Source organism: Aedes albopictus, chromosome 2 (genome assembly GCF_035046485.1).
Source record: "Aedes albopictus strain Foshan chromosome 2, AalbF5, whole genome shotgun sequence".
Lineage (NCBI taxonomy): Eukaryota > Metazoa > Arthropoda > Insecta > Diptera > Culicidae > Aedes > Aedes albopictus.
The window spans coordinates 419,860,471-419,876,114 of NC_085137.1; the positions used below are offsets into that span (position 1 = coordinate 419,860,471).

The following is a 15,644-nucleotide window of genomic DNA, read 5'->3' on the forward strand; positions in this document are numbered from 1 at the left end:
TTTTGGGCGGACACCAGGGCTACTGCACTTAAATGAAAATGGACTCACTCACATGCAATCAATTAGGTATTTATTTCTCACAGCCACAGATTTTTTTTACGGCGATTCATGCAATTCGCCACCACAATATCATGCACTCTACTCCCTGTTTTGCTAGCAGCATCCGACTACTTCATCCACTCGTCCTCGTTGGCGCAATCCGTCCTCGTCGTGCTGGTTCCTCCAAGGGGTTGACCGCTGTCGCAGGAGATGGCCACTATCTGCTCCGGTGGTCTCCAATTGTCTTTGACACTTTGAGCACTACCAACGGCGCGCAATTTCTTCTGCGATGGCGCAACTTTCACCGAAATGGTGACACTATTCACTCTTGCGTCTTTGTCACAGTTATTGCACAATGGTGCAGTCCAAAGTCACTGTTCTTCCACTTGGCAATTGCCCACTTTTACCGCGCCCGTGTCCGAGAACCTTCGCCGGGAATCCGATCCGGCTCGAAGGACCAAATGTTCGCGCGTTATACTTATGAACGGTTTTCGGACACTATATAGAAATTCGCGGCGGACTTGGCAAATGACAACACTTTATTACGCGAACAGTAAAAGAACGACGACCAACGAGATGTTGGTTTCGCGACGGTATATTTGGTTCTGATTAATTGCTTATGTACAAAACAACAGCTGACCGGCGGCGGCGATCGAGACGCGATCATATACAGAGCCTATCGAATTGCTACCTGCTAGGCCCGAACGATGCCTAGACCGAAACAGACCAAGAGACAACGAGTGACAAAATGAGACGACTAACAGTACGGCGACTGTGGAACATGTTTCGTCACTCACATTATCCCTTGCTCTACCAGGCTCCTAGGGGGTTTTTGACGGCATTTTGGGAAGTTTCAGAAGATTTTCAGCTTATTTTGAAGGCGTTACAAGGGCGTTTTCTGTTGTTTCTATGGGTCTCATGTGCGTGACATGGGGTCCGAGGAGAATTCAAGCGGTTTTGGAGCCATTTTAAGAACTTTCGGAGGTTTTCCAGAGGATTTCCCAAGGCGTTACAGAAGCATTTTAGGGAGCTTTGGAGGGTCTCAGGTGCGTTACTTGGGTTCCAAGAGAATCTCAGGGGGTTTTCGATGGTATTCACGAAGTTGCAGAGGATTTTCAGCAAGTTTTCTCAATGTTTTACAGGCGTTACAGTAACTAACCCTTTTTTTTCAGTATATTTTTTTTTTCATGATTAAAACTATTCATTCAATCAAAGCACTCATCAAATAAGAAGCGAATCCTTGTCAATTAAATGAATTATCATTCAAATGACTAGCTTGGCACGAAACACGAAAAACCCTGCAAATTCCGCCAGGCTGAAATACTTTCGAATGCCAGGTCAATTTTTATCATATGTTGGGCCACTGTTGAACCAACATCGAACAATTGTTGGGTCTATGTTGGGTTTGGTGGCCAGAGAAAAACAGATCAATGATAGGCTTCTGTCGGGTTTGACGTCATCAATGATGGTAAGAGCTTCCCAAGCAACACACATGTCATACTAAAGTTACGGCAGCGTAGGTTTTGGTTGTATTAAAGTTATTTTGACGTTCTTTTAACATGATGTTTAAATTACGTCAAATTTACTTCTATACAACCAAAACTTGCGCTGCCGTAACTATTATATGACATGTGTGTTGCTTGGGTTTAAACCAGGAGTTCCCAACCTTTTTGAGGTGTCGATTCCCTTTGAGAATTTTCGAAACCTCTGGGGCCCAATGCAATTTTAAGAAAAAAAATATGAATTGAATAAACGAAACCGAGTTATTTGGGTACAGTGGTGTAGCCAGAAATTTAAACAATTGAACTTAAAAATAACGGTGCAGCTGAATTTTTTTTCTTATGAAAGCTTTTTACACTGAGCATTTTTTTCATAAAATTGTGGTTCTTGGGAATGGCGGTTGGAGGTCTGGTAGTGGTTTACCCCAAAAAAAGGAAATGGTGTTGACCGAGTTTCTTGCTAAATTCCTGTGTTTTCCAAACCGCTCCTAGAGATAAGCAAAGATCGTAAATCTCATGGAAACATATCGTAATATCCACAAAGACCGTTTCACGAGCTGCATTAGAATTCATGATTTGTTTCTTTTTAAGGATGAGGAATTTTACCAAAATTGGAGTATTCTAGTTAATAGGGTCTGGGACCATTTGGGCAGGAGCACCTATTTTGGGCACTTGCTACTATAACTCAGTCAATTTTGAACCGATTGACTTGATTTTTGAGACATGATCAGATACGCACAATATCTTGCCATGCTTAAAAATTCAAATCAACCGGTTTGAAATTGACTGAGTTATAGCTGCAATTGCCCAAAATAGATGCTCCTGCCCAAATGGTCCCAGACCCTACTACTATAAATTCGTGCTGAAAAAACCGCCTTTTTATAAAGTCAGAAAAGTCAATTCAGTAAATAAAAATAAATCTAAAATATTCACTGAAAACACTCTGAAATCAAATCGATTAGAAACTTGGAGGTTTCGGTGTATAAACCTGCAATCAAAAAAAAATATATTAAAATGCGTTTGAAACCGTTCTGGAACCCACTGATGTTTCAGGGGGTCTCGGGTGGTTTCAGTGGTGTTCAGGGGATACAAGAGGATCTCAGATGCGTTTCAAAGGAGTCCCAGGGGGTCGCATGGGGAATTTAAGTGGTCCAGAGGAGGTCTCAGAAGTCTTTCAGAGGGCCTCAGGGGGTACCTGAATAAGGGCGTTGATCGGGCCGCACTAGGTCTCAGGGGCGATTTAGGCAGTCTTAGGGGCGTTTGAGGATGTCCATTTCGTGGGGGGGGGGGACATCTCGAGCATTTCAGGGGGTACCAGGAGATTTCAGGGACTTTAAATGGGGCCCACAGGGTTTCTGATGGGCTGCAGGGAACCTTTGAGGCGTTTCACACTATTGGAACGCTCCTGAAATTTCTGTAATCTCTTTGACCCCTGCAAACCCTTAAACTTCTGAAGCTTTCCAGAAAACCACTTGAAACCTCTTGAAACGCCCCGGAAAGGCCTTGGAACACTCCTGAATTCTCTATAATCCAATTGAAACGCCCTTGAGATCCCCACAACCCATTTGAAATGTCCTGAAACCCCTCGGAATCCCTTTAAAAGGCTCCAGAAACCTAAGAAACGCACTCAAACTCCTTGAAGCGCCCCTGAAATGCAATTAAACGCCCCTAAAACCTTTCGGAATACCTCTAAAATGATCATGAACCCTATGAAACTCTTTGAAATGCCTTGAAACTCCTTTTCAACCTCTTTTAGTTTCCTTCAAAGTCTCCTGTCATCCCACCCTCTGAATCGCCCCCTGAATACTCCATCCCATAAAGTTCCTTGAAACGTCTCTGAAATTGCCGTAATCCTAATGAAGCGCCATCGAAACCAGATTTTTTTTCTTCCAGAATTTTGTTTTAAATGATTATTTTAAAAGAAAATCAACCTAAAGATTAAGTTACTCACCCAACAGTGACGTTATGCCTTTCTTATTTTTTTTTGTTATCATAGATAATTTCTTAAATATTGTTATAAATATTTTAAATTCATTTTACATCTAACTATTCAAACCAATATTGTACATAGCAAGATTCTTCTTCTTCATCACAGCTGGTCAAGTGTCAAACTTTATCTGTTGGTTTGATTATAAGTAAGAAACCTTCAGCAAGTGGCGCTAAGATGTACATCGTTTTATTTACTGCCAGTGGAAAATGCAATAGTTTCCATCGAATAATGCCTCCAGCAGTTGCTTTTGGGATTCCTCCAGAATTCATTCGAGATTTCAACCGGGAGTTCCTGATGGAGTTCCTTATGAAATACTTCCTGCGATTCATTCTGGAATTCCTTAACGAGTTCCTCCATAATTGTCCAAGGATCCTTCTATGATTCCTTCATGCATTTCTTCTATAAATTTCTGCTAGAATTTCTTTAGGAATGCCTACTGTTATTGCTTCAAAAGTTTTTGATACGATTCCTTTAGGAATATCTCCTATAGGTTCTCAATGATTCCACGAAAAATTCCATAGATTGTTCCAAGGATTCATTCAGCCATTCCTTTAAAAAAATACTGGGATTCTTCCAGTTATTCCTGCTATGAACCCTCAAAAAATGATCAAATATTTCAACTTTTCATGCTCAAGCAGTATTTGCAAAAATTTACTCAGGAATTACAGCTAGAACTTATTCAACACATTTTAATGTAATTTCTGTAATTTAAAATTTTCTTTTGGGATTTTCCCTGCAATTCGTGTAGGTATTTCACCAAAAAATTTGTATAAGTTCTTCCGAAAATCCACCAGGATTTTTTTCAGAGATTCCTGGTTGGATTCTTCCAGAAATCTGCTAGTTTTTTTTTTCAAGAATTCTTTTTGATTCTTCAAGATTTTTATCAAAGGATGTATTGATAATTCCTTCAGGAACTCCCCCTAAGATTTTTATTCTTTCAGTTAGGCTGACACAAATTTCGGTTTTCTCTTTTGTCACCGCCCCCTCGGAAAATTTTGGTTAAAATTCAAAATTTTGAGGGGGACACTAACAAATTATTCAAGAAATTTTAATATTTTAAGGCGAATGAGAGTTTTCCAGAAAATTTCTTAACTAATCCGATGACTTTATAGATTATTCCGAATTGTTTGGGTATTTTTTCATCAAATTCATTTATTATTTATCGTCCTTCCCCTTGGTGAGCCAACGAGTATAGTGACAAAAGAAGAAAATAAGATTTGTTCTGGCCTTATTTGTTCTAGAATTGCTACAAAAAATCCTGCTTGGAAGACTTCACCTGCGCTCTCAAAACCGATTTATGGGCTCAGCAGAAACGCGGAAAGTCGTGTGCTCAGCAAAACCATCAACTGATATCCCAGCAAAAAAAAATACGTTTGTTAGCTGACTCTCAGCTAAAAGTTTTCCGAGTCTCAACAATGGACTGTCAAATTTGCTGAGATCTCTGCAAAATAGTTGTTTGCTGATTTACTCGGCTGTACAAATCTCGGCAAAAGAATGGAAACATGCGGGATATCAGCATTTCTGAGTTTTAAGTTTGTGGGATCTGTACAGAAACTCCTCGTCCATGAATTTCTTTAGGAATTTTATCAGGAATACGTTATTCTATAATTTACGCTTACTATTTAAATAGCAAAAAGTTTGAACCAAAAAAACGTTACGTTATATCGAGGTTTTTTTTATCTGTATTAACGAAATTTTTAGCCCTTGGCTAGTTCATCTTGGAACCCACGCTTTACTTCCCTTCCGAAGGAAGCTCACAGTTTGTGAGCTTTCCGGGAGTGGGATTCGATCCCAGGTCCTCAGCGTGATAGTAAAGTGTTCTAACCATCACACCACGTCCGCTCCACTATATCGAGGTAGAACTTATACACTACGTTACCTTTTTATGCACTTATTTAGTTCATAAAAAGAGTATTCAGTGTAAACATGTCCCTCGTGGTTTATTAACATCCCTTAATCATATCACCACAAGAAAAGACGGAACAACTGCATGGAAGTGTAATATTAAACTACACATCCTGACCCCTTCACCTAAATTCCATACTTACAACACTTCAAAACCACTTGCAAAATGTTAGTTCGCCGCAATCCGTTTCAAATTGCACACCTTGAATCGATATGCCTTCCCATACCCCTACTTCTTCTATAAGGTTGTATCAGTACAACACAACTGCACCCGATACCATATGGGTGGTGACAAACGACGGGGTGACAGCGTGACAACCTTCCCCTTGAACGTTGTCGTTGTCGTAAAAGCACGACACAAACCTTCACTGTGTAGAATCGTATCTAGAATGCAGTCAGGCTCATGCAGCGATGCAAACGCTCTGTCCAAAGAAAAGCAGTGCAACTGAGTTGAAATCGACGGGAATGATGAATGGTTCCTAATTATTTCGAGGATGTTGCAAGATAACAGCTTGTGCGATACTTAGGAATATGTGTTAAACAGCAATATTGTGCAGATTTCAGAAATTCTACGTTTATGTGGTCAATCTTGTATAGGTATATGGCGATGAAGAGGGGTTCCCAGCTTTTGTCATTGATAAACTACCACCGTTGGCGGTCAGATAACGAACTAACAACGACATCGCGTTGTGTTTGTTTTCGGGTTGAGTAAAACGATGTAGGTACTAGAGTGACCCAAAGTGAATTGAGCCTAGAGTTTTAGCCTTTCACTTTTTTGAAGAAGAGCTTTTAGGCGAGAGGTCAAAGATTGTTTGAGAGAAAAAATGACTTCATGTGCTAATAAGAAATATCAAACTTTAAGAATTTTCTGAATGATTTTATTTTTGAGAAGGTTTGTGTCTCTTCAAAGTTATATACCAAATTACCAAAATTTGTTTGAAAGCTTGGGTCACCCTAGTACTGCATTCTAAGATAACGTTTTATCATTACCGTTGTTGTCACTTGTGACCACGGCGTGATAAGTGGACCGCCATAGGCTTCAATTCCCAGAAGTATGATTTCATCGAAAGACTCATTTGAATATCCAAGTGCAAATCGATGCAGGTAGTAAATTCAAATTCAACGATCGTCAGGTACTCACATTTGCGGATTGTTGCCACCGCCAACCGGCAAATTAATTCACCTCACTGATGTCAGGATGAGTCAGATCACGACCAACAAAAACAAAATAAATCTTCTCTCGTACAGTTTTATTGACTTCCCGGAGAGATCATCGCACGTTCGACAATTATCAAACAGTTTACTCAATCAGGCATGAACGAAAAAAAAATATTTCCACTCCGACTTCAAATCACCGAAAAATTACAGCATCCTCGCCTCACTTAATAGCACACAGTTATTAACACTCTCAATCAGCGCACTACACTGCCGCAATTGGGCGCCAAGGTCAATCGGCCGGCGGTACAGTAGTGGAGCGATACAATTCGACACCTCACTTCGTTACAAATTCGCGGTAAACACTGATGATCGGTTCTTCCACTTCACGACGAAAGCTGTTGTGCTGCGAGACTGCCACCTTCTGGTGGCGAGAGGCTCTCCCCATGCATGCTCCCCATGTGTGTGCTGAGGCTGAGGGAAGCTAGCCCACTTCAGTGCGTCGTTGTTGTGTAGAGGTATGTGCGAGTACCTGTGCGAAATGGAGAACCTTCCTCAATGGCACACTGTAGATATACACCATCGCTGACTGTGGTTGGTGTCTTATCATAGCGAGCTTGCCGATTGACGAGGGGGCACGAGCTACGATATGTATAAAGTGATTTCTTCGGGGGTTTTACTGATTTAGGGTGGTTGTGTAACATATTGAACCACATTTCTCGTGGGGATATATTATGGCCAGGCCATCCATGCTGCTTTTCAGTTGCAGGTTGTTTGAAAATAGGGTTCAGAGAGTAGGCGTTGGGTAATATAAATGCCTCTACCTTGGCCTCTACTGAATCTTATTTTTAAGTGATGTATATTTAAATCAGTATCTAGTATCAGTGGGCCGACTCCAGAGGCACGTTCTCCTCCATTTGGGAAATTTGTGCCATCGCATGAACACGAGTCTATTCATTATTTACCTGAGGGGGAAGGGAAGGAAAAAAGAATGGGACAAGGAAAAGGACAGGTAAGGGAATAGGATCGTCACACACGCATAAGCGTACCACAATGTGTTCAAACAGCGTCCTGAAAAGGGCACTGTGATAACGCAGAGCCTATATTGAGCTACATCCCCGCAACTTCGACATCGTGGCGTTGCAGGAACTTTGTTGGACTGGACAGAAAGTGTGGAAAAGCGGACATCGAGCGGCTACCTTCTACTAAAGCTGTGGCACCACCAATGAACTGGGAACAGGATTTATAGTGTTGGGCAAGATGCGACAACGTGTGATCGGGTGGCAGCCGATCAACGCAAGGATGTGCATGTTGAGAGTTGAGGGCCGTTTATTCAACTATAGCATCATCAACGTCCATTGCTCACACGAAGGGAGACCCGATGACGAGAAAGAAGCGTTCTACGCACAGCTAGAGCAAACATACGATGGTTGCTCGCCGCGTGACGTGAAAATCGTTGTCGGCGACATGAACGCGCAGGTAGGAAGAGAGGAAATGTACAGACCGGTAATCGGGCGAAACAGCCTGCACGCCGTATCGAATGATAACGGCCAGCGATGCGTAAACTTTGCAGCCTCCCGTGGTATGGTAGTCCGAAGCACCTTCTTCCCCCGCAAAGATATCCACAAAGCCACCTGGAGATCACCCGACCATCAAACAGAAAACCAAATCGACCACGTTCTAATCGACGGTAAATTCTTCTCGGATATATTTAACCAATGTCCGCACATACCGCAGTGCGAATATAGATTCGGATCACTACTTAGTCGCTGTATGCATGCGCTCAAAACTTTCGACAGTTATCACCACGCGTCGAAGTCGAACGCCGCGACTCAAATTGAGCAGCTGTGTAACGTAGAAATGGTTCAAGACTACGCGCAGCAGTTAGCAGTGGCCCTACCAACGGGAGAGCAGCTTGGCGCAGCTACACAGGCGCTGTCCATAAACTACGTAGACTCATTTTCGGCAATCTCAGACCCCCCCCCCTCCCCCTCCGTAGACTTTTGTTCATACAAAATTTTCGAAATTTGTATGGAGCGTAGACTTTGGCCAGACCCCCCCGTCCCACCCTACGAGTCTACGTAGTTTATGGACAGGCCCACACAGATGGCTGGAGAGACATCCGATCCGTCATAGGTAGTACCTCGGCTACAACACTAGGCTTCGCGACTCCGAATCACAGAAACGACTGGTACGACGGTGAATGTGAACAGTTGAACAACGAGAAGAATGCAGCATGGGCGAGAATGCTGCAACACCGTACGAGAGCGAACGAGGCACGTTACAGACAGGCGCGGAACAGGCAGAACTCAGTCTTCCGGATGAAGATGCGCCAGCAGGAAGAACGAGATCGCGAAGCGATGGAAGAGCTGTACCGCGCTAAGGACACACGAAAGTTCTACGAGAAGCTGAACCGCTCGCGCAGAGGCTTCGTGCCACAAGCCGAAATGTGCCGAGATAATTACGGGAATATTCTCACGAGAGAGCTTGAGGTGGTCGAGAGGTGGCGGCAGCATTACGATGAGCACCTCAATGGCATCGTTGCAAGTACCGAAGGTGGCGTGGTAACAGATCTAGGAGTATGTGCACAGGACGAAAGACTTCCGGCCACTGACCTCCAAGAGATTGAGGAGGTGGTTGGCCCTTTGAAAAACAACAAAGCCGCTGGAGCAGATCAACTACCAAGCGAGCTTCTAAAATACGGTGGAGAAGCACTGGTGAGAGCACTACACTGGGTCATTACCAAGATTTGGGAGGAGGAAGTAGTACCGGAGGAATAGATGGAAGGTATCGTGTGTCCTATCTACAAAAAGGGCGACAAGTTGGTTTGCGGGAACTACCGCGCGATCACACTACTGAGCGCTGCCTACAAGATACTCTCTCAAATTTTATGCCGCCGTCTATCACCGATTGCAAGAGAGTTCGTTGGGCAATATCAGGCTGGATTTATGGGTGAACGCGCTACAACGGACCAGATGTTCGCCATCCGCCAGGTGTTGCAAAATGCCGCGAATACAACGTGCCCATACATCACTTGTTCATCGATTTCAAATCGGCGTATGATACAATCGATCGAGAACAGCTATGGCAGATTATGTACGAATACGGATAAACTGATACGATTGATCAAGGCGACGGTGGATCGAGTGATGTGCGTAGTTCGAGTATCAGAGACACTCTCGAGTCCCTTTGAATCTCGCAGAGGGTTACGGCAAGGTGATGATCTTTCGTGCTTGCTGTTCAACATTGCTTTAGAGGGTGTAATTAGGAGCAGGGATGGGAACACTCACTTTCAAAGAATTACACTCACTTGCCATTTTGACAGCTCAGAAGCGTGCAATCAAGAAACGATGTATGGACGACTTTTGCCTTGTGGTTTTGTCTCAAACTTTGTCGAATAGAGTAGGGGTCGCTCACGAATTCCAAAGTCGTGACAGAGCTGTGAAGGCGACTATCAACAAGGTGAGTGTAAATTACATTCACCTCGTGGAGAGTTGCTTTCGCAGCTCACTCACGAATTCGGTATGCGTGTGCGACCCTTACTCTATTCGGCAAACTTTTAGACAAAATCACAAGGCAAAAGTCGTCCATACATCGTTTTTTGATTGCACGCTTCTGAGCTGAGAAAACTGCAAGTGAGTGTACCTCTTTCCAAGTGAGTGTTCCCATCCTTGATTAGGAGAGCGGGAATAAACACGAGTGGAACGATTTTCTGGAAGTCCGTTCAGCTGCTTGGTTTCGCTGATGATATTGATATTATTGCTCGTAAATTTGAGACGATGGCGGAAGCGTATATCCGACTGAAGAGTGAAGCCAGACGAATCGGATTAGTCATTAATGTGTCGAAGACAAAGTACATGATGGCAAAGGACTCCAGGGAGGAATCAGTGCGCCCGCCACCCCGAATTTATATCGACGGTGATGAAATCGAGGCGGTTGAATAATTCGTGTACTTGGGCTCACTGGTGACCGCCGAAAACGACACCAGCAGAGAAATTCAGAGGCGCATTGTGGCAGGAAATCGTGCTTACTTTGGACTCCGCAGAACTCTACGATCGAATAAAGTTCGCCGTAACCAGGCTTGACAGAAACTCCCTCGCGAGAAAATGGGGAAGCGATTTTCTGAGAAGTGAAAATAAAACTCAGAAATCACAACGCAAATCCTCAACAGCCCCGAGCGCGAGCTTGCCGCGCAGCGAGGAGTTCGTCCAACACTCATAATTGCTTGTTGTGTTTCTCACGTCCACTCACACTCAAAAAGCTCTCGCGAGTTCCACTCCCATACAAAGAAAGACTCTCGAGGCGAAAATCGCACTCAAAAACCCAAAATAATCATCGGCTCTTTTTTCGTTCCCCTCTTCCTCGCTCAGTTTTTATTGCCTCTCTGTTTGGGGTACGTTCGCTCCCTCGCGACGAGGCAAAAGCAAAACACCGCTCTAGAGCATGTTGCAAAACTCTTTTGATTTCGAGGAGGATTATCAAGCCTGGCCGTAACACGAAGTTAACTATATACAAAACGCTGATTAGACCGGTCGTCCTCTATGGGCACGAAACATGGACCCTACGTGCAGAGGACCAATGCGCCCTTGGAGTTTTCGAACGGAAGGTGTTGCGAACCATCTACGGCGGAGTGCAGATGGAAGACGGGACTTGGAGAAGGCGAATGAACCACGAGCTGCATCAGCTGCTGGGAGAACCAACCATCGTCCATACCGCGAAAATCGGGAGGCTACGGTGGGCGGGTCATGTCATCAGGATGTCAGATCGCAACCCGACTAAAATGGTTCTCGAGAGTCATCCGACCGGTACAAGAAGACGTGGAGCGCAGCGAGCTAGGTGGGTCGACCAAGTGGAGGATGATCTGCGGACCCTACGCAGAGTGCGGAACTGGAGACAAACAGCCATGGACCGAGTGGAATGGAGGCGGCTACTATGTACAGCAGAGGCCACCCCGGCCTTAGCCTGACCGGTAAGGTAAGGTAACCCCTCGACTACCTGAAGGGCGCTTTGCATCAGGTCGAAAAGGGTGGTTATACACATACCGACTAACAATGTAAGATATTCGTCGGCAAAACCATAAGCTGGAAAACCGCTACTTTTGAGTTGCCTCAATAGCGTATCTGCTACGAGATTCCACAAAAGCGGTGATAAGACTCCCCCTTTGGGGGCATCCACAAACACTCAATTTCCTAATCGCCGCTTGATGCAATGTCGAGAAGAGATGTCGGTTTTTGAGCATTTGGAAATTCCAATTGGAAATTATTGGAGATATACCATGACTTGGCTTTCAATATGGCATTGAAAGGTACGTTGTCAAAAGCACCCTCGATATCTAAGAAAACACCCAAACAAAATTGCTTTTGAGTGAATGATTTCTCAATATCGAAAACAACCTTGTGTAAAAGAGTCACAATAGGCTTTCCAGATTGGTTCACATGAAGAGGCACGTTGGCCAGATGAACATCACGGATGTGATCACACAGCGTAACAAAATCTAAGTTCAGGTCTGTCTGCCAAGAGCAAACTTATGTGTCTCTGACGGATTTTGGGCCGCTGAATCCGAATCCGGGCTCAGATTTGCGATTTTTCTTGGAGCTTTTTCCGGGATCCTTTCAGAATTTACTAATGGGATTGCTTCTATCGGAAACTTCTTCCGGGATTCCTGTAAGATCCTCTACCGGGATAGGACAGATCGATGAAGTACTAGATTTGTAGTAATGAGCTGAATTTTAGTGTAGTAAGAAGGTCAACAGTGTTGTTTGTTTTCTCCATGTCTTGCAACATAAACAACTTAGTTATCCAAAGTTTTGCTCAAACAGGATCAAATTAAGCAAGGAATCATAATACCCACAATTTTTGCAACATTTCACTGCAGAAACGGAGAAATGACCTTCTCACCATACTAAAACTCAGCTCATTACTACAAGTCAAGTACTACACCGAACGTGCCCCATTCCACCATGAATCACTTCCAGGATTCTTCCAGGAACTCCTTCCGGTGAGCTCCATCAGGGAGTTTTCTGTGGGCTTCTGTCAGAAATTGCTTCTGGAATTTCTTTAGGAAATCCTTCGAGATTTCTTTGGAAACTTGTTCTGGGATTATTTTTGATACTTATTTCGGGAAGTTTTTCTGGAATTCTTCCAGAATCTGCTTCTAGGATTTCTCCAAGAACTCTTTCCCATATTGATCTATGAACAGTTTTCTGGTTTCCTCCCAGAGTTCTGGTTGGAATTCCTGCAGATCCTTCTGGAATTCCTTTGGAAGTTCACTCTGAAATTCGTCAGATTTTTTTTGGTAGTATTTTGAGAAATTCCCCCATTCAATTTCTCAAGTTCCTACAGGATTTCCTTGAGGAAAAACTCCAGCAAGTTCATGATTTTCCTCAGATGTTATTAGGAGAATCTCGAATGGAATTGCTGGAAGAAATCGCTTAAGGTCGCAGAACTAGTTCCTGAGATGGAACCTGTTAGGAATCTAAGAAGAAACTCCTGGAAGGACCTCAGAGGGAACTTCAGAAGGAACCCCAAAAAGAATGCCAGATATAGCTCCCTGAGAAATCACAAGAGGAAATCTTAGACTAGGGATCATAGAAAAAATGTGGAGAAACCTCAAAACGGAGTTCCTGGAAGAAGCTCATGAAAATTTTTTCGAGTAATCTTAGAAAGATCTCGGAATAAATTTCTAGAGAAAACTCGGGAGGAATTTTCATATATCCAGGAACTCCTGAAATAATTTCAGAAGGTACAGGGGGTGGCCAAAATGTTTGGGATAGGCAACTTTTTTTTTCTCCCCCAAAAATGTTCAACATGCAGTATCTTTTCATAGAGTGCATAAAAAATTCTCAAATTTTGACTGTTTGTCAATCTATTATATGTGCATCATTGGTATAAATTTGTGCTCGATTGATTAATCATTCACAAAGTTAGAATCATTATAGTAAAACACTATTTTTGAGACAACAAATTTTTGAACTGTCATATCTCAGAAACCAGTAAACCGAATTGAATGAAATTTTTACCGTTTATCAACAATCTATGAAAACTTTTTTATCGTTCAGAAAGTACCTATCTTTTAATAACTTTTAATAACTTGTGGTTTTCGAGATATGACAGCTCAAAAAATAGTTGTCAAAAAAATAGCGTTTTACGAGAAGGTTCTAACTTCGTGAATGATTAACCAATCGAGCTCAAATTTGTACCAATGATGCACATAGGATATATGTACCATTCCTTGGCCTAATTTGCAAGCCGCATTGACAAATTTGACAATAACTCATGAATTAATAGCACTAGAAATAATATGTTGACCCTATTACACACTCTAGGCAATGCAAGTTTCACCAATTGGAAGTAAACTAACGTAAATATTCAAAAATTTACTTAATTAAGTTTGAAAAATTCGATGCGATGGTATGCAACGTTGCGTTGGTCTATGGTACAAAAATTGGCCTATTAGTGGATATAACGTTGGCCTATTGCTTTCCATGCACTAGAACCACTTATTATCTCATTTTTTTCCATATTTCTGCTGAAGTACTATCTCTGTTTGTTCACCAATCTTACTTGTATATTACATTTTCGGAGCAAAATTTTCAAAAAACTGTAAATAAATTACTTGAACTTAAGTTCTTTCTTAATTTATTAACGAAAACAACGCAACCCTATAACTGTGTTATATTTTTACAGTCACCGTACACAAAATCTTTCTTCCTGTCCGTTGTTTCTGGTTCTTACGCAAGCAATGTTGTTGACGTCACTTTATCGGTGTTGTTGACGTCACTTTACTGATGGGCCAAGATTTGGGTATATAGTGAAAAAAATGTCCTCAATATTCGGCCCACATTCAATTTGTAAAATATTTATTTTTCGTTGAAAACAAATATACAAGTTCAAAATAGCGTCTTTGACCGTCGCATCAAATGTTCAGTTATTGAAAAGTCAGTTCGAAATGTTCCGGAATCATGCTATTTATGATCATGTGTATAGACTACCCACTAAGCCGAAGAATCATGGCGTCCACAAAAGCTATACAAAGTGACATTTTCATTAAATTTTAATGCTCCAAAGTGCTAAAATTGAAACGAAATGTTACAGTTGTTTGCCGCATAGCTTTTCCGATATCCAGTTATGCGTGTTTGTTTGAGTTTTTGATTAACGTTGAGATATGCCGAACGAGGGGACTATGCCAACGAAGCATCCCGATACCCTACAATAGGTTGAAAAACAGTCAAAGAGAATGAGAATGAGAAGTTTTTATGCACTCTAAAAAATTAAAAAAATTACAGCATGATGAACGTTTTTGTGAGAGAAAAAAAGTTGCCTATCCCAAACATTTTGGCCACCCACTGTATTTCTCAAGCAAGCCAGGAAAGAATCTCTGGAAGAATTCCGTTAGTACTTCCTGGTGGAAACTTAATAATGGTTCTTGAAGTAACCCAGACGGAATGTCTTTAGGTAGCTCAGAAGAAACTCCTGGAGGAACTCCAGAGAGAACTTCAGTAGGAATCCTATATAAACCTCCGGAAGAATCCAACCAAGCACTCCCTGGGAATCCCTAAAGAAACTCCTGGAGAAAGTTTCACAAGTTGAATTGTGCCGCGGTATTTGGATAGCAGCCTCTTGTCGGACGGACGTGAAGTAATTGAAAGGTGGAAGCTGGACTTTATCGAACATCTGAACGGTGCAGTGAACGCAAGCATTAAGTCAGCGAAAGAAATGACTCATCTCGGCGGTGTAGTGTCCGGAGTAAGCGACTAGTATACCCGGAGCAGCAGATTCCTCCGATTCTGTTCTGCGTACAGCAGAACCGAGAGCTACACAACTTTGTAGTACAATTTATTTCACAAGACTGAAGTTTCATTTCATCTTGACCGTTTGTTTCGATTCTTTGTTTATCGCGCATCACCACTGCTAATGCTATATGCCTTGTTTTCCTTTTCTCAGTATCCCACTTAATCCTTACATGGGGATAGATCGAGGAAAACCGAAAAAAAACCGAACCGAACAGAAGCTGGGAAGAAGGAAGTAGGGTCTTATACCATTTGGGCAGGTGTACC

At 42.6% G+C, this 15,644-nt stretch overlaps 1 protein-coding gene across 1 annotated transcript in view; it reads right to left on the reverse strand.

Annotated features, from left to right (window-relative positions):
• Window positions 1–7,188, reverse strand: part of LOC109417797 (uncharacterized) — a 28,353-nt gene extending 21,165 nt beyond the window's left edge. Inside the window, exon 1 of the mRNA XM_019691968.3 lies at window positions 6,575–7,188. The gene's annotated coding sequence lies outside the window, so the exon portion shown is untranslated. The remainder of the gene's footprint in view (window positions 1–6,574) is intronic.
• Window positions 7,189–15,644: the final 8,456 nt, after the last annotated feature.